The sequence below is a fragment of the Symsagittifera roscoffensis genome, chromosome 2, assembly GCF_963678635.1.
Source record: "Symsagittifera roscoffensis chromosome 2, txSymRosc1.1, whole genome shotgun sequence".
In the NCBI taxonomy this organism is placed as follows: Eukaryota; Metazoa; Xenacoelomorpha; order Acoela; family Convolutidae; genus Symsagittifera; species Symsagittifera roscoffensis.
This window is the reverse complement of record NC_087063.1, coordinates 13,514,206-13,541,226: the sequence shown is the minus strand read 5'-3', so window position 1 is coordinate 13,541,226 and position 27,021 is coordinate 13,514,206. Positions and strand designations below refer to the sequence as shown.

General features: G+C 35.6%; 1 protein-coding gene across 1 annotated transcript in view; it reads left to right on the top strand.

The window, feature by feature from the left end:
- The window catches only part of LOC134838876 (dynein intermediate chain 2, ciliary-like), a 335,209-nt gene that overhangs the window by 45,701 nt on the left and 262,487 nt on the right, over nt 1–27,021 (top strand). The window lies entirely within an intron of this gene.

Below are 27,021 nucleotides of genomic sequence, written 5' to 3'. Positions count from 1 at the left end.
AAAAGGCTAGTTAAAAAGTCGAAATTTGTCTGAAGAAAAAAAAACCCACCCCGAGCACAAATATTCCGTTACTTTCGTATCGAAAGTCGGAACAATAACCAGAAATCAGTTAACTTCTCAACCGCAACGAGATGAACATGCTTCGATTATACACAATAGCAGTAGCGCATACAATGCAAACTTACACTTATTATAACATTGTTATTCTCCTATAACTTGGTAACTCTATCAAACGCTGTAGCCTAGTGGATAGAGCAAGTGTAAAGCAATCCGAAGGGCGCGGGTTTGTGCCCCATCAAGAGACTTTTTTCTAGCTAGAAATAGCCTAGATTTAGCTAATTTTTGATCAGAATTAGGATAAGAAATAAAGTATTTAAAGAAAATCCATGCTTTACTTAAACATTTCAAAAAGAATTTTTGACCAGAAATTAGATTAGATACAAAGTATTTCAGTTCGGAAACAAAAATTTTTCTCGGTACGGGTAGTCTTTATTGGGACGGTTCAAAAAAGAAAATGGAAGATTTAAAGCGCCTCATTTATTTTTAGCCAGTAAAACTTAACTACTTTTATAAGCATGTCACAACAAAATTTCATTTCACATATTATTTCACAAACATCCCAATAATATTTCCAAAATTATCCCATTTCTAAGATCCATCATCGCTCTTTGAAGGAATTGAGCTCACATTAGTCTTTTTCCAGGGTTCTGTCTAGTATCTATTGTCTATTGCTGCAGCCAAATCAATATGCCCCTCGCTCATTATTTTGCGCAATATGCATATTTTCGGTCTGAGGGGTGTTTTTGACGAGTGCTAAAAATTTCCGGTCCGACCGTCGGATTTGGCTCAAATTATGAAAAAAGATATCCCTCGTCACTAACCATCATATCTCCACTTTTTGGCTCACTGCGTTCAGTGGGGTCCATGAAACTACTTCCGGAATACGGGTGAAGACTATTTGCTCAAGGCATATTAACGAAAGTAGGGGTCCAGGGGGCCTGGAATTTTTTTCTTAAGCCTCCCTCAATTAGATTTTCCGCATATTAAACTTCGTTCCCATTCCAATCGTTAGGCAGTAAGTTCTAGCAGGGCTATTGAATCTTCCGAGAACCGCTATCACATAGGAGAAAGTGTTTTGAGGGCTCCGGAGTTTTGAATGCACGTGTCAATACATCTCTATGTTCCATCCTATGAGTTTCAAAAAGTTAGCTTCCCTAATTTCCACTACGGTAGGGGTCTGCCGATCTCACTGCACTTGGCTTTGCTGCCATATGAGGGACTAAATCTTTCAAGGTTCAAACTATTTTGAACTTGTTCAGTTGTTTGCTTTCTGGTTATCGTATTGACAAGACAATCCTAATAGTACGTGCTTACCATAAGCCCTAAACTAATACATGCATTAAACTAATTTTGAGTTCGCAAAAAAGTTTTAGGATGATAAATGTTACAGTCTTCCCATTTGGTCTCTTATTCTCACGAATAAGGCTTATGACAGATTTACCGGCCTCTCTACTACTAAGCTAACTCTACCTAACATCTTAAACCCAACAACGACTCAACTTTCACGTAGCTAACCGCTCAATTTAGTCTTTTATTGTTAAGTTTACTGTCCCTGAACAACATAGCAACCTTTTCTTTGGTCGTTTGTTCCCATTGATCAGTCCATAAGATAATCATCAAACTAGTGCCTAAGTTTAAAAGCTAGTTTCAACTTACAATTACGTCGATCCCAAACAGGACTGGTGGCCTACTGATTCAAACTGCTCTACCTACATCTGTAGTCCCTGTAGTTCGAATTTACAACGCATGTGAAATCACCATCGTTCACCCAGAGGTCTACCTTCGGCCTCGCTTGAAAGATTCGGAGGATCTTGCCTTTTTTCTTCCGGCTACGTCGCATCGTACGTTGCCACCAAATCACTCCTTCATGGCAAGTCCTTGTTTAGTCCCGGGATATTGACTCGTGGCTCCACCACTACTCGATTTTTTCACAACAGTATCCTCACGGGTTTTTGCCTTGGGCCTGGATCATGAATGAATCCCTCCCGATTGTTTGCCGACACATTCTCGTCTTCAACATGCATCTCCGGATCATAAAAGAAGTTCGCCGACCGATATGCGATCAGTCAATTTACTCTGGTTGCTCCTTGTCTACCACATATAGCGTCAGCATGTTGAAGTGCACGAAGTTCATTTTACTGGGAGGCGATTGCTTTGCCACCTTGAAGCTCACTTCGGACATCCAGGACATCACAACGTATGGTCCTTCCTATGAATCGAAAAAACTTTTCAACTTGATGCGCTCCTTCGCCCATACCCAGACTTTGTCGCCTGTCGTATAGGGTTCCCTCAGAGTTTTCATCCAGTACTGATCCTTTTTTCGTCAACAGTTTTTCGTGCGGTTTCGCGTAGAAGAGGATACCGGCATTCTTGTCCATGCATTATACCAAACAGCGTAGCCCCTGTTTTCCTATTGATTGTCGTAGTTTAGGTGACATTCAAACACTGGAACATCGTCTCCCACGTCCTTGATTTTTCCTTACAAAACTTCCAAACCACATGCGCCATCTTTGCATTGTGCCTCTCTGTCTGCATAGTGCCCTTCGGCTCACAGAGAGAAAGCTGAGTTTTAACGATTCCTAAAAGTCTTTTGGAAATCTCTGGATCAATTTGCCACCAAAATTTTTTCCATGATCTGTGCAGAAGACATTGAGAGCTCTGAAATTCTGTACCCTTTTCTCCTTTTCTCCATCACCTCACGAGCCACATCAGCAGAATCCCTTGACACCAAGGGAAGTGTAATAGCATACATCGTAAATAGATCCGTCAATAAAAGGACATGCTTCTTTCTGGTGCTAGTCGCCTTTGTCACTGGACTCAAGAAAGCCACTGTAACCGTACTGAATCTGACTCCCGGATCAAATGGAGCCTGACCTGCCGCTTGCGTCTGCTTCCTTTCTGTCCTCTAGAGTTTATGGCTTTGGCACCTCTTAACCTTTCTCTCAAAGTCAATCCTCATCGTCGGCCACCAGAATCTGTTCCGTATTCTAGCCAGTTCCTTCTCAGCCGCGGGCTGCCTTCCTCTTGCTTCCACTGAAAGCAGCTGATTCGGGATATGACTTGAACACGCCACTGTAACTACCATCAGAATCATGGGTGGAGAGCCCTCCCTGTGAAACCATTTCTTGTAGAGGATTCCGTCTTTTATGTTCGACTCGTGTACGTCCGTGTTTCGGGCCCGTAAGGTATAGCCTGCTCCTTCGAGATGATTTTCGTTCTTTGTGACGGCCTGCCCCCCAATTTGTCTGCTAAATCCGCTCAGTATGCTCAGCTCAGACGTGTTAAGCTCAGTTTAGAACTGTACCTCCTTGTCTCAGGTCCGTAATGTATAGCCTGCTCCTTCGAGATGACTTTTGTTCTAAGTGACGGCATGTCCCCCAAATTGTCTGGTAAATCAGCTCAGTAGAGCACTTGGGCGACAACTTCGTCTTGTTTCAGCAATGAGGCAATATCAGCGGATGTTCGTTGCCAGCCGAAAACTTCACCTGCGTCGTCCTCGACCTCGCTGCAGGCGGCTACGTTCTCCGTCAGCGCCGTCCTGTTCTTCTAAAAGCTTCCTCTAGCGAAACTACTTTGGGGTACACCACTACTTTGGGGTATCGTCTTCGTTGTCCATTACCCAGTCAGTTTGAACCTTCTCGTCTTCCTCTTGAACGAACATCTTGAACTATTGGTTCTCGAGAATTTCCGGCCAATTTTCGGGTACCTTGTCGGTCGGGCCGAGAGTCCTTGAACTTTCCTGAATCTGCTTCTCACATAGCTGTGAACCCGTGATACTGGTCGGCTCTGTCTGCCCTCCTGGATCTGACGGCTGTCTCAAAAACAGTTTGGGAATCAGATACTGCAACAGAACCGCAGACTCTTCCGCTGCTCCGTTCCACACTCTGACATATCCAAAACTCAGAGAACATTTGTAAACTTTCATCAATTTCAGAACCAGCAGCAACTGGTTATTCAGCCCGGGAACCACTAGTGATTTAATATCAACGTCAACCGCTCCAATTTATAGGTTAGATGTGATACATCTGTCATTCTTCATTCCTCGTCCATCTGTTGTCTGTAAATGGCCCTCGTAAGGATGTATCTCGGTCATTTTTTTAAGATTCCGAGCGACCTTGCTGCGGATAAGGTTAGTCGTGACTCCAGTAACTAAAAATCTCTCTACGCATGTGCCTACCACGCGAGCAACCGAAGCTGCCCTGTAAAGTTTACCGTCTATCAACTGACTGACACCGGCACACTCGTTGTTAACGAAGCACCCACCAAGGTGGTCAGGCTTTGCATTGTGTCACTCTGTGATTGTGCCGCAAATTCTTCATCTCAATTTACGCCTCTGGTCAGTATTCGTCTATAATCTTCTAAGATTTGCTCCAGCTCGTCTAACGCTACCCATTTCCCCATAGCTTCTGATTGATCCAGACATGAGTTTGGGTACACCATTCTTTTTTTCGGATACAGTTTGGCCACCTCCCGCGTCTCGCACTGTCATTGTTGCTCACCAGTTCAAGATACTGAGCTTGTGCTACCGCCTGCTCGCCCAACCAAAACTTTCAAACGCTTGTGGTATAAGTCCAATTAAAACAAGTCCAAACACAGAAGGCTCTGAGTGACCAGAATACAACCTAACAGTGCACTCAGAAGGAAAGGGTCCGCGAACTAACTGCACAATGGCTCACTTGCAACTTAGTTTCCAACTAGCTCAAATAAACTTTTATTTCTCTCTACTTCCAAGGCCATGCTCCTATTACTGCCAATATCCTCTGGAACTACTTTTTTTGGTCTTTTGAAATTTTTCTATAGTTCATTCACCGAGCAAAGTTGGACTCATAATTGCCAAGTCCAGTCAAAATTACAATGTAGAAGTCATTCGTTTTCAGCTTCTGTCTCAGTTCCCAATAGATAAGTTCACTCATAACTATAAGTCAAGTGGCCGATTCTTATTTTAAAGGGTTCACGTCGACAAGTGCGCCACTTTCCGGTGTTAATATCGGGAATTCTATGCAGTTTTAATCCTAACCTCGCAAAAATCATTCAAAGGTCACCCCGGTGGTCACCTGGGGTCAATCTCTCATATATGTGTTCAAACTCTCAAAGGGGTCCTACCTACCAAGTTTCATCAATGTCACATTCACACTTCCCAGTTTGTCCCATTTCCATGGTCCTTTATCGCTTCTACCCGGAAAAAGGCTATTTAACGCCGAAAAAAACACTAGAGGAGTTTAACTCCAAGTAGTATTTTTGTAGTAATCGTAGTTTTGTCTATAAATTGCAGCAAAATCAATATGCCCTCGCTCATTTTTTTGCGCAAACTGTTTGTTTCCGGTCTTAAAGGTGTTTTTACCCTTGCTAAAAGTTTCCGGTCCGATCGTCGGATGTGGCTCAAATTATAATTAATTGTTTTCTTTGTCACTACCTATCATATCCTAAAATTTTGGCTTCCCGTTTTCAGTGGGACGCGATAAAAGAATTCCGGAAATCGGGGTGGGACTCTTTGCTTATTGAATAACACCGGAAATTGGGGGCCAGGGGGTTTGAGGTTACAAACATAAGCCTCCCTCATTTACGACTATCACATATTACACTTCGGTCCCATTCGTTACCGTTATCCAATGGGGCAGGGGGTCCGAGGGATCCGGCGTTTTGCATGCCCGGGTCAATCATTACTATCGTACGAATTTCGTAAAGTTAAGTCCCATAGTTTTTTTTTGGGGGGGGGGGTTGCCGATCTTACTTCACTTAGCTTTGCTGCCATAAAAGGAACTAAATGTTTCAAGATTCGAACTATTTTGGACTTGGTCATTTGTTTGCCTTTCTTATTATCGTATTGACAATCTTTTAATAGTTTGTGCTCACCGTTAGCCCTAAATTATTACATGTATTTTTCAAGGTAAAACTTTCAGTCGAATTTTGAGTTTGACAAAAAAGTGTTAGGTCACCGATCTTGCATTAAAGACTGACAACTGAATTATCTAATTATATAACTGTTTCAGTAAATTAGCAATTAAACATATCAGTCTTGTAATTTTTTATCTAACTCAACCGCTTTCAACTGAAAAAAGGGGAGTTTTGCAAAAAAAATGGGGAGAAAATGGAAGAAATTGATACTTTTTTTTCTAAATGTTGAATAAATATACAGCGATCACTCTCTTCGATTAACCTCTGCTGCTTGGACAGCAACTGGCTGTCTGTTCGTAAGGATAGATTAATACGTCGTTTTCGAATGAAAAGTAGAGTCAACGTCAAATAATTTGACTCTGAAAACAATCGAATCAAAAACTGAGGCTCGATGACGGATCCAACTATCAATAAAACCCCTCGCGTGTTGATAGACAAAACAGGAACATTTTTTCAAAATTGGTAAAAGTTTCAATAAGACTAGAAAAGAGTAAGCTTCAGTCTGCAACCAATAAATATCGCCGAGGAATTGTTGGTCGGAAAATGGTTCGCCGTCAGAAGATCCGTTGACTTTCCACATTACCCGTTCTACCAAAGAAAGGACCTTTGCTCATTTACTTATCAAAATTATCCGGCTACCCTTCAAACTTATGAATTCCAAGTTGACAAAAACAAGGACGGTAAGTTTAATTGGACTCATCTACATTCTTTTGCTAACTCCCCGTGTCACTATCATCGTTTGAGTTAACTTTTTTTGATAATGCAGTGCTGATTTAAATTATCCGGACAAAACGCACTGAACTAGAAATTAAAAACGCGTTTTTCTCAAATTGGGTTGATTTTAGGTAAAAACGATGAAGACAAAACTTGCTTAGAATTTCAGCAAAATGATTCTTATGCATTTTGTTTTGCAAAATCAGGCTCAAAATTTTACTCAAAAATAGATCTTTTTCGGCTTTTTTTTGTCAATCAAAAGTTACTCCAAAACTACTTTGCCGATCACTGACATAGTTAAATCAAAATGAGGCTCTTACGTTGTCCTACAAAATTTAAAGATGTTATATTCATTTTTGGGGAACATTTGTGCCCGAATTTTGCAAAACAAATTGCATCAGATGTTTTCTGTTAAAATTTTAAGCAAGATTTGTCTTCTTCATGTTTGTCCAAAACTAACCAATGATGAAAAATACCCAGTTTAAATTTTACGTTTCATTCGTTTTATCCAGCTAATTTAAATCAGCACTGTGAGTTAGGACTGGAGTGTAACTCATAGAGTAATTTCGGATAGGGTACACCGTCTGCTCGTCACGCTATCTTATTTTCGGCCGGATAGATTCGTGCAACTTCTTAGTCTAATACCGATCCTAATCTTACTCTTATACTATCTAGTCTCAGGTTGTTTAACTAGTCTCTGCTAGGCTCAATAGATCTAGGGTATACTGGTTTATTGCGGCTGCTGAAGTGCTCGGGAGAGTCCAACTAATTTCTAAGTTAAATTCAAATCTCTCTGGTGCTGAAATTACAAGTAACTTCAGCACTTACAAATAAGTGGGTTGTTAGTTAGATGGATCATGATTGGTTAATATTAAATACTTTACATTGGTAAAACATTTAATTTATCCAATCATAAAATATAGTTTAGATCAGGTTCCACCCATCCGGGTTTTACAGAGTTTTTTAGAACAGTTCTTTTGTAGTTCAAGGATGGATGATGGACGTTGGTATTTGGCGAACATCATTTTTCTTTTGTTTCCTTTTTGTTAAGGAAGTTCCAGGGATCTGGAATTGAGGACACAAGACGTTGTGTTCTTCTTGTGACAACGACTGAGTCTCTGCAACAGCATCAATTCTGGTTTCAGAATGGTTGGCTATGTCAGGTTTTTCTGTTCTTCGGAGAGAACTTCTTTTGTGTTTGATCTAGCTCGGGAATGGCGTGGAGATTGTGCGTGGAGGGGATGCCTGGTTACTCGGATCTGTACGTATACTTGAACATCGAGGTGGTCATTGGTCTAGTTCAATGAAGTCCTTTTCTGCGAGGTCAAGTCGTACTCTAAATCCTTTGAGTTGTGATTGTGAGCGGCATATCGATTATAGTTGGTCATTCTCTCTCGAGTGTAGTGAGGTCGTCTTGTCTTTTGATGTTCGTCCTTGGTGTTGTATTCTGATCTATATATTGCATCATGTGATTTTACATTTTATAAAACTTTTATTAATTTAATATTTTTTAATTATGATTTTAGTTAGTTGTTTTCACAAAAGCTTTTTGTTTTAGTTCGGTTATTTTGAAGAGTTACTCACCCTTGAGTAGCTCTTATTAAAAATAAAGGTGTGGTCACAAAGCGTGGATGTAGCACGGTGGGTTAGGCCGGCTATAGAGCATGCTCATGACGTCCTTTCCTGGTGGGTTAGGCCAGGTGTGGGAGTATGATTTCATGCGGTTTTTATGACGGGTCCTGTTATGTGACAACATTTTATGTTGGGTTTGTTGTGGTTTTACTTATGTTTTGTTGGTTATGTACTTTTTCCAAAAAGCAAATTGTTTGTGGTATGGGTTTGTCTTTTGACTTTTTTGTGTTTTATTATTTCTTTCTAAGACTTTGTAATAGTCTTCAAAAGAATAAATTATCCAGTTTTAAACTGGGTTAATCCGGTTTGGGTACCGTTGGTTTCCTTTTCTTAGTCATGCTGTTATTTTATGATTTGTGGTATTTAGTAAGCTGCGTTGGTTAGTTTTGTTTAGTATATGATTCCTTTCCAACCGGGTTAAAGGAAAGTTTGAAACTTGTTATTATTTGTTAGAGTTGTTGAGTGTGAAAACTTGAAACTGAAATTCATTATTTTAAACAATTCTTCGTGGGCGAGCTGTGCGAGTGTGGATAGAATTTCTGTGCGAATGAATGAAAATATCAAAAGGTTAGTACTGCAATTGCATTTTATTAATTTACTGCATAGAATTTGGAAATTTACTGCTAGTAATGGGGGAATTTTAAGATACAAATTTTCATCATATGTAGATTTACTGCTTTTAGGGGAAAATTTTATAAATTAATTTACTGCATTGGTATTATATTCATTTAATTGTTGGTGCAAAAGTTAAATAGGGTTTTAAATAGTTTTGAAGAAGTTTGCTATTTTTTATTTTTCTTTTGTGAATTTTTCAGATGATTGAAGATGAAGGCTAAAAATCTAAAGAAAACATGAATAAGGAATGGTGAGTTTTTCAATATTTTAATTAGTTAGTAATATTCATTTAGTTCATACTTACCTGTTAGTCGTCGGGGAAAAAACCGTGGGGGAAGATATCGTGAATTAGTTCTGAAGTTGTTAGTAGTTTAGCTAAGATGCGGATGATATTTTTAGTTTGAAGTAGTGGCCAAAGCAATTGAAGTGCCTTAATAGTGGTTAGTTCTTCAGTGCCTACTGCAAACTCATAAGGTGTGTTTTGGATTAAGTTATATAACTTGTGGTTAAATTTAGTGTTGTGGATGAATTCTAAAATGGGGATTTCTATAGGCTGTACAAACTCGTGCGGGATAAGGAAGGGTCGGGATTCTTCTGCGTTGAAGGTCTTGGTGATGGGGCAGAAAATATACATTTGGGTTATGGGGTCATAATTACGAAGAATACCATGAAGGTTAGTATTTTTAATACAATATGTGAAATTTAGGAAATACGGTGAAGTGTATTTTGAATTGATGAATTGAAAGCGATGGTGTGGTTGTCTAGAGGGTGTGTGGAGGTCAAAGTGATTTTGGATGAAACGATAGTAACTGTATGTATGTGTTTGTTTAGTTCGCAACATAATATCGTGTGAGCAGTGTAAATCTCTTTCGTGTGGTGCAAGGAAATGAAAGGTTAGTGAAAAGATTTGGAAGCGTTCTTTAAAACTTTCGTACGCTTGTGTGCTTGTTAGTGCTTCTGAAATAATGTGATCAAACTTTCGGTCGAAGATGTTTAGTGTAAATACATATGGTGTCTTGATGAAAAATTTCTCGGTGATTTGTGGGTTAGCGAAGCGATCGTCGTCTAAGAATTGATCTTGGTTAGCTCTGATGATGTTGTGATCATAGTATTCTAGTGTGTATTCGTTAGCTCTAGGTGCAGTGTGTATTTTTAGTGATTTTTTATATCCAACGTAAGTAAATTGTCTAGCGGTGAGTGGTGTAGTTAGTCGATATAGCATGTCTTTGTTTCGGTCTATATCAATGGATGTGTTAGTTAAAGGTAAGCAAAGAGGGTTAGTGAAATGATAGTATGAGGTCCAAGAGAGAGTGGGCATTAAAACGTATTCGTCTACAAAGTTGCGTGTTTCGTTAGCGTCATGAGGGGTGTTTAAGGTGTATTGTGGAAATGAGGGTAAAGTGATGGCTAAAAATTCTCTAGTGTTAGTATGTTGGGGGTGGTTGATGTATTCTCGGGCTGTTCCTGGTTTTGCTGGGAAAGGATGGTTGGGGAACTTTCTTTTAAAAGTGCGATAAGCTCTATTAGTGTTGAGTGAGGATTCAGTTGATGTGGATGATGGTGCTAATGATTCGGTATAATTTGAAGAGGGTGTAGGGGGATTGGATGAATTTGTAGTGGAGGAGATTTGGTTTATGGTCGGGGTGTTAAGGTGGTAGGGTTGTTGTTGGAGGGTAATAAAATTGTCTAGCTCTGGGGAGATTCGGGGGGTGTCTGGAGATGATTGGTCAGAATGGTATGAGGAGTAGGTTGGGGTAACTTGGGAAGCATAAGAGGGTGTAGGAGTGATTGGGTCAGGGTTATTTGATAATATGGGTTGAAAAGGAGGTTGAGAAAAATGAGAAGGGTTATGAAAATTATTGGATGGAGATGGTTCTGAGTCGGCAAATTCGTCGGGGGTTTCAATATTCGGGTTATTTAGCTGTGAAATGGAGTATAAAACTGAAATTTGTGAGTTAGTGTCGGAATTCATGCCTGATGTTACATTGCTAGATGGAAAATCGGGTGGCGGAAAAGCAAAAAGTGGTATTATTGGGATTGAAGAGGTAAGGTTGGTTGGATGGGAATTTGATCGATGGAGTGATCCAAGTTGGCGGCTCATCGTGGGCTAAAAAAATTATTATTTTGAGATTGAAAAGCGGTGGTATGGGGCTGTTCAATAATTTGTTCATAAGTATTATCATCTTGTGATGGATGTGTCATTATATGTTGGACGGGACTTTGTGATGTGGTGAGTCGAAAATTTGGATTATGTGTGATTGCTAAATTTCTAAAATTTCGCGGGGCTAGGGATAGTGGATGGTTATTTGGTAGGGGTGGTAATTGTGGTGCCGTTGGCTGTGTGTCGACATTGTTATGTTCTTCGTCGTATGTATTTTGTCGTGTTGTTATTTTTGTGTTATATTCTTTTATTTGTGCGTCTAAAAGAATTTTGTTTATAGATGTGGAAAAAATTCCAAAAAATCCTGCAAAGAGTATGCGTGCTACGCTTGCTTGTCTGTTTACTTGTGTGTGTATAGCACATGTATTGTAGATTCCTTTTAAGAGTGAGAAAAGAAATCCAATAAAGTTAAACATTGCGTATAAAATAGTCAATTTTTCTAAGATGTAGTAGGGCCATCCTAGAAAATCTAGGATCTCATTTTTGAGTGTAACAAAGCTAAAAATGTTAATTGGTGATATATCTTGGGGACGGTATTTTTCGCCGTTTAGATATATATAATCTTTTATGTCTTTAAAATATCCGCTATAGTCTTGCGTGTAGATATCGGCAAATCCTGCGGTTTCTGCAAGTTTGCGTAAGTTTTGGTCTATTGATTGTCTTTGTATAGTGTCCATTTGTGTTAATAATTCTTGGAATTGTTGTGTTCTAATGTGATGTTGAATATCTGATTTTGAATAGATTCCTATTGATTGTAAGTCTATATTTGGGTTTCGAGCAATAGCGCGAATGCTTTCTGGTGAAAATTTTTTGAGTGATTGCATTAATGTGGGATATGGAGTGAGAAGATAATATTTGTTTTCATCAGGGTTTAGTTGTACTACATTGTGGCTATTTTCTGATCCACATGGGACTGCGGTATCCCAGAAATATGTTCTTCGTGAAAGTGTATCCACGAAATGTACTTTATTCTTATAAAAGATAGGAATTCTTTTATAACATCGTTTATCTTCAAAAACGTATAGTGGTGATACTTTTTTAGTACAAGTATAAAACCATAAGATGTTTCCTTCGTAGTCTAAAAAATTTGATCTATTTCCTGATAATAAGTATCCTGCGTAGGGTATTTTTAATACTGCTAGTGCAAGTGATTGTAGTATTTGTGTTCGTTCTAATTCGCATAGTTGATGTAGTGTTTCTAATTCAGAGAGTGACATTTCTTGAAAAATGCGGCTAATTGTATAGTCTAGTTTCATATCCAAATGAATATCATAGTGGATATTACCAAAATATGTAGTATTCATTAGTGATAATTCTTGTAAGCGTGTGCTTCTGGTGTCATAAGGTTTTAGATGTCCACCAGGTTGTCCGTTGCTTTTTTCAAAATTAACTGGTATATAGGATGTTCCTTCGTTTAGAGGATGACCTGTGGCGTATGGGTCGATTTTTACTTTACCAGTGGTCATGTCGAATCCTTTTTCATATTCAACTAATATTTCAGAGTATTGTGTTCTGTGAAGTGGATTCCTGTATTTACATGCAAGTTCTGTTTCTTGATATATTTGAAAACGTGTCAATTTATTTTCTATATTGTCTATGTTTCGAAAATCGGAACTTAGTTTGCGTGATGGATGGACTTGTTCATATGGAATTGATTGTATGAAATATTTTTCGTGAAATTTTATCATACGAGCGTGTATTTTTGCTACTTGAAATGTTGTACATGTGTCTTCGGGGAACCAAACAATTGTTGCTTGTGTTCTCGTTGTAGGGTCGCAATATCCTTGATCATTTTTACAAGGTAGTCGGATTCCTTGATAGATCATTGTATTATCAGATAAATCTCGTGTGAGTTGTATTTTTTCGAGTTGTATTTTCCAATCGAAAAACATTATTTCTTGGTATCCTTTATTTTTTGTGTCTGCTTTGCAGTTTGATGGGTTATTTATACCAATGTGTGGTATCCAGTGTTTATCATGTAGGTCATAGGTTAATCGTCCGTGTGCGCCGTTATACGGGTATTTTTCGTCTAGTCTTATATGTCCTTGGTGTCTTTCAAGTTGTGATTGATGTACAGAGTCTGAAAAAACTTGAAAATTAACTAATTTTCTTTGGGAGTTTTTATTTTTTGTGATGTTTAGTCTAAGTAATTCATTTTTACAATCGTCGGGATTGAGATGTAAAAGACGTTCTATATTACTTTGGTAGAATGATTCATGGTCAAGTCGGTTTTTGTTTCCGTTCGAGACTTGTGAACAATGTACTTTCTTTTCGGAAAATGTTGCTGTGAATTTATAACCTGTAACTGTTGTTGCTCGGGCTTTTGAATAGAGTGTTGCTATTATATCTGTGGTTTCTATAGCTTGTGGTTCTGTTTCACATTGTGATACCTGATTGATTGCATATTTATGTAGTGTTTTTTGTTCATTTTCTTCGCAATCGTAATGTGTTACTAATAAATCTTGTGGTCCTGTACGAGGGGAAGGGTTTATATTTTGATTTGAGGTTATTAGAAAAAGGGTTTGGTGATGTAACCAATTGTCTTTTTGGTATATCTGTCGTACTTATATATTATTTCAGTTGTTATAAATGGTGGTGGTAGCGATTGAGCTGTTATATTGGGTGGGTTTAATGGGTAAGGATGTTGAACAATGTTGTTAAAATAAACCGTGATTTCGAATTTTAATTGTAGGCTATTTTGTTGGAGTATTTGGATGTTATGGTCACGAATGTCTTTGTGGATGTCTTGTCTATATTGTAGTCTATGGAGTGCCCAATTGTGGAGTCGGTTACTTTCTGGATGTTGTCCAAATAGTGGTGGAGGTGCTGTGAATGTATTCCAATCTAATCTTAAAGGAATATTTATTGATGATTGTTCTCGATATCTGGCGTCGAGATTATTTGGAAAATTTAAGTTAAAGGGTAGTGGTGAAAATTGACTTATTGATGGTGTTGATGGTAGTGATAATGTTTCTGGTAGTGATGAGGATGTTGTTGTATCCGTAGAAATATCTATGGGGTCATTGACTAAATTTGGTTCACCTTGTGTGAATGAATTTGTAGTCCAATATGGCAGTCGTGATGTTAGGTTTGGGGGGTTAAAGGGATTTTCACGTATCTGTTCAGATGTTGGTGTTGAACCTAAGTAGTCTGAAGGTAGACTTGAAGTGCTTCGTTGTGAAAAAAGTGTAGGAGTTTCTGGTGTGATACCAGTGGTGTTTTCTGGAGTGGTTTGTGTTGGGGATTGAGGTATATCAAAATGAACTCGGGGAGTTTGAAAATTTCTATTTCGTCGAGGATGTATAATTTGTCTATTTATTTCTGCTGTGTTTTGGTTTTGACTAAGGTTTCGTATTCTACTTAGTTCTTGTGGTAGTGTTGGGTAAAGATTATATGTTGGTTCACTTAGGGATGCTTGTCGTTGAACTGGTTCTAGTGGTTCAGATAAACGAGCGTGCCTTTCTTCAAAGGTGTATGGATTGTCTTGAAAAGAAATTCGTGTAGATGTTTGAGGGTTTTGAGTAGTTGAAGGTGGTGTTGGATTATCTTGGGATGATGTCGGTGAAGACTGATTCTGTGACTGTTGGGTAGCAATTTTTGATGGATTTTTAAATTGTTACTTTAGTGAGAGGGTTTATGTTTATTATAATATTCTTCTAAAAAAAGAATTAGAAAAATTGTTGCTAGGGCAAATGTAATGATTGCTTTCTTTATACATTTACATATTGTCAAAATGAGGGATGATAGAAATGTTATGAAAATTACAAACAATAAAAAAATATCAGTTCTACTGAAAATTGTTCGTATCATTTAGACAAGTTGTTAAAATCGTACCTGTGGATATATTCAAGGGTTTTGGAAAGTTGGAGGAATAGTTCAATTATTGTGTAGAAAATTAAAAAAATGTTACAAAAAATTATTATGATTATTGGAAAAGATTCGATGATATCAAAAAGAAAGATTATAAAGACTTGAAGTATTGAAAAAAAATGTTTAAAATTGATAAATATTTGAGCGACTGTTTGAGAGAAAAGCATTTAAGAAATGATCTCTTTGTCGAATATTTTTTGCTGTTTGAGGCGATTTTCTAGTGTGGTCGAATTATTTATTAGTTTTTTGACAAGTGGGTTGAGTTTCGTAAAAAATTGTTGGGGGCAATTTTCATGGTGACTGGGAGGTCGTCTTTTTCTTTATTTTTGTTTGTCAAATGATCCGGGGTATGGTGAGATTTTTATACTTTAGGCTAATTAAAATCTTCATTTTGTGACTTTAGGCTAAGTTATCAAATTTGTTTTGGGGGTATTCGTGGTCTGAGTTGGGGAAATATTGTTGATCTTTGGGTTATTAGATAAGGGAGGGGTACGGTATTATGGTGATATTTATTTTAGCTGTCAAGTTGGAGTGGTTTGCTTATTTTTGACCTGGAGGTTGTAAAGTTATAGTTAGAGATGTGCCTGGAGTTCTAGATTATTCGTCTAATTGATCTTAGTTTGAGTTAGAGAAAGTGGCGGATTGGATGAATCCTATTGGTCTATTTTGAACTAGAATTATTGCGTACTTGTGAGCATGTTATTTTGAAAAATGGAAATGAAAAATGTTACGGAGGTTTCAAGATTGTGAAGTATAAAATTTTAAAATTACTTTTTAAATTCTACTTTCTTTAATATTTTAGATTGGGGGATGAACATTTTGTAGTTTTTACGTGGTTGATTTCGGAGTCTTGTTGTCTTTCTATGTTCTGATTTGTCTATTTCTTCTTGGGGTATTATTTGTTCTGTCATTTTTCTATTTTTTCTTTGTTTTGGAGATTCTTTATGGTTTTGTGTATTGTTTTTGGTAGCGATTGGTTTTGTGTTTTGATTTTCGGTGGGGTTATCATTTTGTTCTGTGTTTTTCAGATGTGGTTCGTTTTGAATAATTTTTAATCCTGTGAAAGAATATAATTGGGTTAATTCGCGGAGTGCGTATTCTTTTGGGTAATAAGGTAATAGGTTGTTTCGATGCTGAACGATTTCTTTTTTGTTTGAGTCGATAATTTTATATGTGACATCTGTGGGTTTTGCAATTATTTGATAGGGTCCTTTTCGGAGGGGTTGTAATTTTTTAGAAATTCCTTTTTGAGTATTAAAATTAGGTATTAAAACAAATGTTCCAATTTTTAAATCGGAAGCTGGTGTAAAACGTGAATTGATTTGTTCATTTATGTTTTGTCTTTGTAATAACTTTTTCGTTATTTTTTGGTAAATTTCATTGTGTTTCTTATCTCTATTTAAAATCCATTCGGTGTGTGTACCAGAGGCTAATTTAAGGATTTGTGGGTGATGAAAATGATCTTCATCGTGCGTATGTAATGGTAGGTTATAACAAATTGAGTCTTTATTTGGTTGACAATAACCTTGTGCGTTTTTATGGGAATTTGCTGTAAACATTATTGGTTTGCGTGGCTTTTGGTTGAAAACCATTTCGTATGGTGACATTCCTAAAGTTGTCGTGATTTGTGAATTATATGCTAATGGAAATAATTTTACATCTGCTGACCATTCGGTATATTTGGTATCATTTCCGTTGATGATACATCTAAGATATTCTTGTAGTGAACGGTTCATACCTTCGACTAAGCCGTTTGTCCAAGGTGCATGAGATGTACGTGGTTTGTGTTTAATGTTGTATAAATGACATAGTGTTATTATTTCATTATTTATGAATTCTGTACCATTGTCTGTGACTAAAATTTCTGGTAGTTCAAATTTTGCTATCCAGTGTTCATAAAGTGTTGTGTATGCGTAATAAGCGTTACAATGTGGTACTGGGTTAAGTGCTACATAATGTGTAAATGCGTCAACAATTACCATAATGTAGGAGTTTCCTTCTGATGAGGGTGAAATTGGTCCTTTAGTATCAAATGAGATACGATGATTAAAGTATAAACTTTGTCCTTTAAAATCTTGTTTTTGTGCTATTTGTTTTTGATTTGGGTAAGGTTTATTTAATTGACATACTATACAATCATTGCATAGTACTTTTATCCAAATTGGTGCATTTGGGAAGTAAAAATTTTGTATAAAATTTGAATATGTTTTCTCTGATCCAGAGTGTCCTTTAATGTTTTGTGTATGTGAAATATTAAAAGCTATAAGAATCATACTTATAGGGAGACAGGGAACTGTAGATTCATTAAGGTTGTACTCTAAAAGGTCTGTATTTTCGTTAATTGTTGTATTGTTAAACTTGCGAAAGTATCGGAGGAGTGTTTTGTTTCCTAGAATGGTTGAATCTGCTTTGATAGGTTTAGTTTTATATTTGTGCCATGATTTTAGTTGTCGAATTACTGGGTCAAGGTTTTGATATTGTTTCAGTGTTGAAATTGTAATTGTTTCTGTTGGGGGGAGAAAAATGTTTTCGATTTCTAATTTAGATAATGGTATTGTATCAAGTGGGTCGTGAAGGTCAAAAACTTGATTTATTGTGTATTTTGAATCATTTGTTTGTGGTCCTGATAAATTTATTTTATCAGTTAAATCTTCTTTTTCAATTAGTGGAAAATGGTCTTTTTTAGGTAGGTGTTGTTTTGTTCGTTTTTGTTGGGTGTTATTTTTTATCCATTGAGAATATGGAATTGGTTTAAAAGTTGATGTTCCAAGTAGGTCAACTTCATAATGATTATTTTGACAATCTAAATAAAGTGGGAAATGTTGTAAATTATTTATTTGTGATTGTTCAATATCAGTTTTTACTGCATATTTGCATTCTAATCGAGGTGATGTTTCGTTTTCTGCAAGGTAGAATTTTATATTTTTGGGTATTTCAACTGTTGTTTTTCGTGTAAGTAATTCAGGTGGTGTATTTCGACTTAAGGTGTCTGGTAATGCAAGATTTTTTCCTGCAGTCCAAACTATATGTAAGTTTGGAAATTTCATTAGAATTAGTTGAAATCTGTAAACTCGGTGGTTTGGGTTAGATTTCTGTGTAAAAAGAAAGATGATTGGTTTGTGGTCTGTGAACAAAACTGTGGGATGTTTTGATCCAAGTATCAGAAATTCATATTCTGTAAGTGTATATATTATGGCTGTACATTCTCTCATTAGAGTTGAGAGTCGTAGCTCTGCTTGAGTGAATAATCGAGAATTTGCTGATATGAGGTTCATTTTATTTGTACCATTATGTGATTGTAATAATGCTGCGCCGATGCCAAAGTTCGAAGCATCGCACATTGCATAAAATGGTTGATCAGGGTCTGGAATTGTGTTTGAAATTTGTTCAGTTAAAAGTTTCTTTATTTCTTCGAATCGTGTTTGATGTTCTGTATTCCATTCAAAGTTGTTTTGTTGTCTAAGGATGTTATAAAATGGTCGTAGGTATAATTGCATTTTATAAACATATTTACTTAAAAAGTTTAACATTCCAAGGAACTCTTGGATTTTCTTTTTATTTGTTGGTGGTTGAAGTTTTTGAATAGCGTCAATGCGTGATTTCAGTGGAGTGATTGTTTTTCTTTCTATATTATGTCCTAAGAATTTAACTCTAGTCAAAAAGAAGTGTGATTTATCGGGGGCGGCCTTCAGATTTTCGTTCTGAAGTATTTGGTGATATGTTTCTAAAACTTTGAACATTTCGTCTTTTGTTTGTGATTGCATAAAAACATCGTCTAAATAGGTGATTGCGTTTTTCTTGAGTATTAGTGGTCTAAAAATTTTGCTCATAAAGGCTGAAAATGCTGCTGGTCCTATGGATATTCCATAGAATAAGCGGTTGAATTCATATTGTTGGTTTCCGATAACAAATTGTGTTAAACGTCGTGATTGTTCATCTAGTGGCATTTGATTGTATGCACTATTCATGTCGGCGGTTGTGAAGTATTTGCCGTTTATTTTTGTTAAAATAACTTGTATTGGTTCAATGGGCCAATTACATTTTGATTCATCTATGAGTGAATTGAGGTATCTAGCATCGAGAACGATTTTTAACGATTCTCCTTTAGCTAGAATGATAACGGGGTTGATGAATGTGTTGCCTTTTGGTTGTTCTTCTTTATTAACCGGTGATATAATGTTGTATTGCTCTAAAATATCGAGTAATCTGTTTACTTTATCATGTAAGTGAATTGGTACTTTACTTGCTCTTTGTTTTTTGAAAACTGCGTCTGGTTTTAATGGGAGATGTAGTGATGAACTGATTTTGCCAACATCGAATTTTGATGTTGCATAGACTGATGAATATTGAATTAGCTGTTTGGCTAACTTTTCAAATTCGTCTTGTGTTATTTGTGAATGTTGGAAATTAAACATTGTTAAAAATTTCTGTTGGTCCTCTGTGTAGTTACTGATGTTGAATGTAGGTTTGAAATATGGAGTTTTTGTGAAATAATCCGTATTTCTGTTTTCGTTACTTATTATATTATTTATAGATAATTCTTCATTAAGAATTGTAGATTGGCAAATATCTAGTAATTGGAGTATATTATTTACGCGATAGGCTTTTTCGTGTATTGGTGATATTGTTGCGTTGGTTTCACAATATCCTAAAAGTCCTAATGGTAATGTTACTTGGTAAGGTGTGTTGTTATAGACATGTAAGGAGATGATATCTGAATTCGAATTTTTCAAATATTTTATTGAAGAGATTGTGATTTTGAAAAATTTATGAATCGGTTTGAATTCAAAATCTGACATATAAAATTTTTGTTTGTTTTGTGCTTTATCATATTGGTGAACTTGTTTGATTGAAAAATTATAGATGTTTCCTGATAGTGGTTTCAGGTGTTTTCTTTGTTGGTTAAATATCGGATAAAATTTTGAAAAGAATGGTGGTTGTTTATTCAATCTTTGAAAAAATGTTAAGGATGTTTCTTTTGTTTTTGTATATTTATCTTTGATTAATATTTTACTATTTAGTATGTTAATTGTTGGTATATACTTTGAAATAAATGGTATTCCAATGATATTATATTTAATATCGGTGATATGGAATATTTGTTTAAATGGCTTATTTAAAATTTTACTTTGTTCCATTGTTCTGGTAGGGAGGAGAAATAATTGGATTTTTCCGTAGTTTATCAATGTTGATCCTTGTGCTGTCGCTAGTTTGCTGGAGGTTTCAAGAGGTGTTAGCTTTGGGTGTAAGATTTTTATTTCATTCCATGTGGGAATGTTTATTATGTTTGATTCTGCTCCTGAATCAATTAAAAAATCTATTTCAAGGTCTGGTGGTTGAAATTCTTTATTTCTTGGGCTTTCTAAGAGAAATGGTATTGTCCAAATTTTTTCTTTGGGTTGTTCTTTTTGTATATTTTGATAAATGTGGTTTGTATTCAAGCATTTTGTTTTGGTATTTTTATTGGTTTGATTTGTAGTGTTTATCTCATTTGTTTCTTGCGTCGTTGGTGTGGAATTTATGGGTGTAGTGTAATGATTTTGAAGAATTTGTGATTGATTTTCATATATATGTGATGGAAAGGGTTGTTCATATATGACAGATTCATAGTCATTTTCGACTTTTATCATATTGATATCAAGAGTGTTTTCAGTATCACTTTCTGAATCTGATGATGTACAGTTTATTTGATTGAGTTGTAACGTATCAGTTACTGTGTCATCAATACCTGGAGGGTCTGATGTTGTTTCTGGGTTAGCTTGTACTTGATTGATTTGTCTTTGATGTTTAGGTGTACTGCTTCTGTGACGATTATTAGAGTTATTGTAGTGATTATTATTTCGGTGTGGTGATTGGGAATAATTTCGATAGCGATTATTATAACTTGGGTGTCGGTTTTGTGAATTATTTCGCGATCTGTTTTGGTAATTATTGTTTGGTCTGTTATAGTTCGATCTATTATATGAGTTATTCCTTGATCGGTTGTTCGGGTAATTCTGGTTTCGGTTGTTTGAATAACTTCTGTTTCGATTATAGGAGTAGTTTCTATTCCTATTGTATGATGAATTTCGTGATTGGTTGTTTGGATAATAGTTATTTCTTGATTGAGAATTAGATCTAGAAACAAATCGTTGTGTATTTGAATTTGATCTGGAGTAGTTATTTCGACTATTCGGTCTATTGTAGTGATTTTGTGATGAATTATACGTGTTTCTTCGTTCTGGTGATCTTCCTCTATAACTTGAGTTATATGGAGATTGATTTCTTGTATAGCTTGTATTGTTTGGGAGTGGTTTTCCTGAACTGTTGTTGCTGTATACATTTTTGTTTGGTAGGTTTTGATCTTTTTTCATGTATTGATAAAATGATTTATTTGGTTCTTTGTATTTTTGAGGTTTATTTTGACTATCTTGTTGTTTTTGTCTACATTCGGAAATACTATGTCCGTATCGTCGGCAATAATTACACCATTTTTTGAAAGATGGTTTGCCTTTAAAGTTCGGGTTCTTTTCGTAAATATTGAGTATTTCAGTGATTTTTTCAACGAGATCTGTTTCTGATTCTTGTATATTATTAATATTAGTGGGAGTCGTTTCAATTTTGTTAACGTATTGTAATTTCAGATTTTCCGTTTCTTCTAATTTCATTGTGATTTCTGCTTGTTCTAGTTTGTCTACTAGTTTTCTAAAATCTAAATCGGGTTCTCGAATTGAAGAAGGATGTGATGCTCTCTTTTTTATTGCTATTTTCCTTAATTGTGGTGTTAAGGTCATCATTAAGATTTCTGTCATCTTAGTGTTTTTATAGTCATGTGTATTTAGTGAATATGCTTTTCGAACTAGTGTTTCGATTCTTACTGCTATTTGCTTGATGGTTTCGTTTGGTAATCTGCGAATTTCATTACATAAAACTCTTTGTTGTTGTTTGTTTCTTTCGGAGTCAAACATTTTTGAAAATTCTTGTGTAAATCTTTTCCAGTTTGATTTTATTTCTTGAGGTAGTACTGAAAACCATTTTTGGGCTGCGCCATCTAAGGTTGTTTGTATCAACGCTGTGCGTCGATGTATCCAGTTTTGATGTAGTGGCGTGTTAATTGGTTCAGGTCCAATATTTAAAATTAAATTTGCTGTTACTGCATTTAAGTAATCTTCTACAGAGTATTCAGGGTCTGTTCCTGTGAAAACCATTAAGGGTTTATTTGATGTTATTGATGATCCACCCATAAGGTATGGATTCATTGTCATTTGTAATGATTCAGCTGCATTTGGCATTTGAGAAAAATTTGAAAGTTGGTTTCTTGTTATTTCATGTTGTTGAAGATAATACGGGAGTGGTATTTCATTTTGCATTTGTGATGGTTGATACGAGTGTGTAGTCATTGGATTTTGTTGTTGAATTGGTTGAAAAGATTGTATATTAATTGGATTTGGTTGTTGAATTGGTTGTTGATATTGTGCATCTATTGATTGTGGAGAAAAATTTCTATGGTTTGTACGTGTTTTCTGTATTCCTTGTCTACGATATTCTTGAGTATTTGGTGCAAATATATCTGGTTGTAAGAAATCTTCATCTGAGGATAAATAATCCATTTGATAAGATGTTTGTTTTTTATTTTTATTTTGTTGAAAAAATGGGTAATTTTCACTGCGATCCTGTGGAGGATTTGGTTGAAAATTTGTGGAATTATATCGGGCCGTTGGGTTATCCCAGTTTCGAGGTTTTGTATATTGATTAAAATTTCTTTGTGGTTTATAATTTGTTTTTGATGGATGTGTATAATTATAATTATGGTCTGCAAAGTTGTTTCTAGTGAATGTTTTGCGTGTTTTTGATGGTATTGTCATGGGTTTGTATGTTTGGTAATCCATATGTGAATATTTAGGGGCAACCGAAGGTTTAACGGTTGATTGTAAGGTTACCTGTGTTTGTGAAGGATTTGTATTTCTTGGTGTTGTTAAATTTGGGCGTATTGGTGAAATACTTTGTTGTGTAGTTGTTGTGTGTACAATTTCTTCATTTATGAAGTGTGATGGTGTCTGTATATCTTGTTGAGTAAGATTCCTAGTTCCATTGAGGTTTTCATTGTGTATGACTGTAGAGTTTAAACTATTATTTTGTGTATCGGGTAAAAATGTATTATAGTTTAATGGTGTTGCATCAATTGTTAATGGTATTACTCTTACATAATCTCTTATGTAAGATATTGTACCTATTGCTTGACTTGAGATTGATTGTGGAAAGTTTATAAATACGGGATGAGACCATTCGGGGTCCCAAACATAATCTGATTGTTCTGTGATAGCTGTATCATCGTTCGAGTTTTGGGGTCTAAAATTTTTTCTTGCTTGTGCAATTAAATCAATATTGTGTGTAAAATAATCTATTATGAACCATGCTAAAATTTTTTGTAAATCGTGTTTGGTATGTTGTGAAACGTCGTCTTTCGTGAAATTTTCTTTAATGATGTTTAAATAACTAGAGAGTAGTGTGATTTCATGTCGTACTCTTAAATGTTTAGATGTTTCTGTCGGTGAGACATTTGTTAATGGGAGTTCATTTTCTAATATCGAAATATAACTATATATTAGTGCGAAAACTTCATTGGTGAAAATGGAGTTTGCTCTTTGTGAGTTATGGTATTGTATGCTTTTTATATATTCTGAAAAAACTTTTGAAAATTCTAAATCAAGGTCGTCTGTTTGAATAGTGTATGTTCTATTATTATGGTTTGGGGAAGTGAATTCTATAGAGTAGATTCCATATTGTTGTGTTATGTTGCATATATCTTTTAGATAGTGATCTATGATTTGTCTTTTGATTTTTACATCGGGGAACTCTGTTTTACATGGACTGATTCCGGGTTCAAATAAATTTACGAGTAAATTTTGACAAAATATGTGTTGTCCTCTATCAGTATCTGCATCTACTATAAAAGGAAAGATTTCATCATCATCTGGAGTTTCGTCACCTGGGGTGTGCGTTGAACTCATTTTTTCGTTCGATGACTGTTAATATGTAATTATTAATGTGTCGAATTGGTTGATTCCAGTTGTATAGATGTACTGGTTTGTGTTTATACTGCTTTTTTATTCTTCTTTTTCCTCTTTGTGATGAATTTGAAGTTGTTTCTGAGTCAGAAAAATATAATTGATCGTGTTGTGGGTAATTTTTATCTATTGATTCTTTTAGTTTGTAGAGTTCGTCTAAACTGTTGGTTTCTGATTCTGAAAATGCGTTTCGATTTTTTGAAAATCTTTTTCGTGTTATTTGTCTTTGTTTAGTGATTATTTTTCTCTTTAGTGTTTGTCGTTTTGTTCGAATGTATCCAACTGTTTGTGTATGAGGTGTGATTACAAGGTCGTATTTTTTGTTATCTATTTCACAATTGTGTAAAACGATTGTTTGTTTATTCCCTAGGTTTTTAAATGACATAAGGTTTAGGATGACGGGTGCAAAAGGTTGTTAAATGATTTCTATTTTCCTAAACTGTTAGTTCTTACGATTTTTTGGTTAGCTTAACCTGGGTCTATTTGTTTAGGGTTGGAGAGAAAAGTATATCGATTCCGAAGAATGATTTTTACTTTCTCGTGACTAGTATAAGCTAAGGTGTTAACTTACTTAATCTTACTTAGGGGTAGTGATTGTGTTCAAGGGTTGGAGAATAGTAAATCGATCCACAAGGTTCAGGTATAATTAGAACGCGAGTAGTTCGTTAGATACTATTTTAAACTTACTAAGTCTAAGATTTATCCTGGGTCTGGTAAGAGGGGGGATCAAGTGAAGGATGAATAACCGAAGTTCTTCACTGTTTATCCTAATTTGAATGATTAGTTTTGTTTAAAAATTTCTATTAGTCTTGGGTCTTTAGAAAGGGTTGGGTAGTGAATCGACGTTTGAGGTCGTTAGACACTAATTAAGTGGGTGGGGGAGAACAAAGTTGTTCTGTTTGATCCAAGGATAAGCCTTGATGATCAAATTTAAAATGTAATGAAGTAGAAAATGATTTAAGATCCAAGGATAAGCCTTGATGATCTGGTTTTAAAATTAAGTGACTTTAAGTTTTAATGAGGTTTTAAATTTGTGTAAAGGAAAGATTTAGTATTTTATGATATTAGTGAGTTGATGATTGCTGTTATGTTTTAGGTGATGAAGCTGGAACAACAGGATGATTTATGATTACTAACCATTTATTGTCATGCTACTAATTTTTATTTTTATTTTCCAATAAATATTTTTCAAACATGTTTTGTATAATACTGCAGAATTTTAGGAAAACGATCTTAGATCTTTTTATCAATCGTTATTGTATAATATTAATTTTGTTTAGCGCCTGAAATGATTTTGAAGATTTACTTCAAGGTTTTATGTTTGCAAATAGAAATCTAAATTCATTGCAAGTAGTATTCGAAATATAAAAGTTTGTTCTGGCTTTTGCCGAACTATCATGTAACTATACGGCAAGTTTCTACTTTGTCGTATGTCGTCTTTGGTTCGATGTCTTCTTCCAATTCCGGGTAGTTCTATTATGGTTCGGAATATTGGCTCGGATCTATTGAGTCGGAGAGACATTTCAATTAAATTATTGTCGTATAACATTTTGTAAATGTTTTTGTCTAATTTCTAATCTAATTTTGGTTAATTCTAATCTAATAAGGTCTTGTTCGAGACTTATGGTCGCACCAGATGAGTTAGGACTGGAGTGTAACTCATAGAGTAATTTCGGATAGGGTACACCGTCTGCTCGTCACGCTATCTTATTTTCGGCCGGATAGATTCGTGCAACTTCTTAGTCTAATACCGATCCTAATCTTACTCTTATACTATCTAGTCTCAGGTTGTTTAACTAGTCTCTGCTAGGCTCAATAGATCTAGGGTATACTGGTTTATTGCGGCTGCTGAAGTGCTCGGGAGAGTCCAACTAATTTCTAAGTTAAATTCAAATCTCTCTGGTGCTGAAATTACAAGTAACTTCAGCACTTACAAATAAGTGGGTTGTTAGTTAGATGGATCATGATTGGTTAATATTAAATACTTTACATTGGTAAAACATTTAATTTATCCAATCATAAAATATAGTTTAGATCAGGTTCCAGTTTTGTAAGAATCCTGAACTACTCACAAAGCCTAACAAAGTTTGAGGATTCAGCTCACATGAAACTGTTCTTTTTAGGGGGCTATTCTCATGCTCGAAGGACCGAATGGGCGGAAAAACTCGTGAAAGACCAAAAACAAAATCAGCCGAAAGTCAATTTTTAAAAAGAAGCAATTGTCATTCAATTCAAATGAATTAAATGAAGCAATATTTTGCTTCTTTCCTAACGAAACCCTTGATATATAAAATTTGTTCCAATTCGGCGGCGGTCAGTGACAATTTGAAATTGTTGCATATTTCTCTGCCGTTTTTATTTTCGGTCAATATCAATATTCAGTCCTGAAAATGTTTTCTTTTTTTTCCAAATTTTAGATTAATGAACTCTGATTGGCTGATTTTCATTTTCGCGCATTCGGTTCTTCGCGTATAAGGGATTCCACCTTCTTTTAAGAGTCACAAAAAAGGTTACAAACACAAAAGTTTAGCTGATTTCTTGTCTAAGGTCGGAAAGACACGTTGCATGTCAGTCGCAAAGTCATTCAAAGGGAGCTTTTAAACTGTCTTATAATTTAATTTTTCGGAAACAAATTAAAAAAGGTTACAAACACAAAAGTTTCGCTGATTTCTTGTCTAAGGTCGGAAAGGCACGTTGCATGTCAGTCGCAAAGTCATTCAAAGGGAGCTTTTAAACTGTCTTATAATTTAATTTTTCGGAAACAAATTGATTTTATAGGTTATATAAAAATATGGTACTACACCGATAGAGTGGTCCCTGGAAAAAGCAACTATGATAGACAGGTACCGCATGCATTTCGCATGTTATAATTTTGAAACTAATTTGCGTGTAAATTATTCGATTCAAAAATCTTGCAAAATATGTTCAGCCAGAAACTTTTCAGATTGAAAATTGTAATCAATTTTGTTAATATATTGAAATTTGCTCGCTTTACTTTGTTTTACGGTTTAACAACTATAATTGGGT